This window comes from Simochromis diagramma, unplaced genomic scaffold (genome assembly GCF_900408965.1).
Source record: "Simochromis diagramma unplaced genomic scaffold, fSimDia1.1 OVJJ01000487.1, whole genome shotgun sequence".
NCBI lineage: Eukaryota > Metazoa > Chordata > Actinopteri > Cichliformes > Cichlidae > Simochromis > Simochromis diagramma.
The window spans coordinates 4548101-4550024 of NW_024387305.1; positions in this window are offsets into that span (position 1 = coordinate 4548101).

The following is a 1924-nucleotide window of genomic DNA, read 5'->3' on the forward strand; positions in this document are numbered from 1 at the left end:
TGTGTTGTTTTTGTGCTCCTTTTTCTCCACGAATTGCAAAACCCAACCTCAAGCTCCTGTCTGGGAATGATCAGCTGAGATCTCGGTTGAGAGGCTGCAGTGAAGGTTATTCTTGACCCAAGAAAGGATATTAAAGTGTATCTGTGGCCAATCTGCAAACCCATAGAATATATAAGCACGTTTACTAACAAGCTTTTTTAGGACCCATTTAGAGGAGCATAAGACAGAAACTTCAGGCTAGATCAAGTAAACATAAACAGCATAATGCAGAGCCACCTTTTGGGAAGATTTCTCACACGCTTCTGAAGCCATTTACTCGATGTTGTCATCTTTCTACTGCTGATTAGAAAACACAAACACACTCGGCCACAGAGAATCAAGCCTCAGTTATGTGAGTTAAAACAAAAAGGGAGCACATGCCAAATCTCTTTTTTTCTCAATGTTTGGACCTGAGGTATTATTTGGGACAAAAGGTGCACTTTCAGCAGCTACAGTCACATACACACACCACCCACTTCATTGGCTGTGATACACTGCCTGTGGTGTTTCGGACCATTTCTTGGTAGCAGCAACTCTCCACTCATGCTTTAGGACTGAGACATAACACAACACTCGGTTAGACCGTGAAAGTTTAGATCTGACAGTCAGCTACATTAAGTATTGTTACACGAATTCATTTTCTCTTAATGCTTATTGGTTACTGTTGAAGTCAGCAGGGTAAGCTTTAGGGAAAATCTGAACTTTCTAACCCTCTGACCACACCTAAAAAAAAATACCTAACACAAAATATTTATTGCTAACCAGTATTTTTAACCACAATTACAGTTCCAGACTCCCTCTTGGTGTCTTCTCTATTTGCTCCATGAAACAGCTTTGAAACCAAAAAGCGTCACTTTCAAATGAATTTGCATGTCATGTTGCATAACATTTTGCAGTAGAGGCTAACTGAAGTGCTGAATAAAAAGCTCTTGATTGCATGGAGGAGAAGCATAAAGTGATGAGTCACTTTTAAAAGAATAATAATCTCATATTTGCACATGGCGAGACACAGGGCCTGGTGGTGGTCTGCCTCTCTGCCGAACTTTCCATGTTTCTTCTTTGTGGTGATGATGCCGGTGGTGTTAGTCCCAGTCAAGACAGTGTCATACTTTCCTGCGCAGCTGCTGTGCTGAAGTTTTCCCTTGTGTATTACCCGGACTAACCAGCATCACGCCATTTCGTGATGCTTTTCAGCAGACTACAAACAGCTTTGAGACCACTCGCTCTTCTTTTTGCACTTTTCAATTATATAAAAGCTTTTAAAGTCAGATTTTGCCCCAGTTTCACATTACAGATGTGCTGCATTTAAGTATTTGCACCTATTCCTTAACAAACTAGTGACAGTAACACAAGCAACCAAGTCCCCCTCTCGTCTTTCAGTTTTTTCACAGACGAAAGGGACACAGATTTACTAAAATGTAACCCCCATCTTATTCAGCATGATGATGTCACATTTTCCACTAACAGTGCATGTTTTAGCTCAGGAAGATGACTAATTAACCAAATATATTATATTCTTGCCATATCAGCAATTTGTCCAATACTTGGAAATGCATGTGATGCTTTGTGCTACCAAGATAGTTCCACAAAAACAGTGTTTAGACTAAAAAATAGAACATTTCAAATACACAGCAGCTCAAATATTATGACATACGCTATAAGTTGGTGCTACCTAGGCTTGGTGAACTTATGTAAGAAAATATTCACTGCTAATATCTTGGATTTGTGCTAAGTGGAGATCTTATAAGCATGGTATTTATCTGAGTGTGGCTAGTCTCAGTTTACAAGGTATGTCTATGCACAAACAGACACTTTGTGGTCAGACAACTGGCTGTTTGGGATGTGGGGAAAGAGGGGAAAAGAGGGAGCAAGGCAGGAGGTGAGG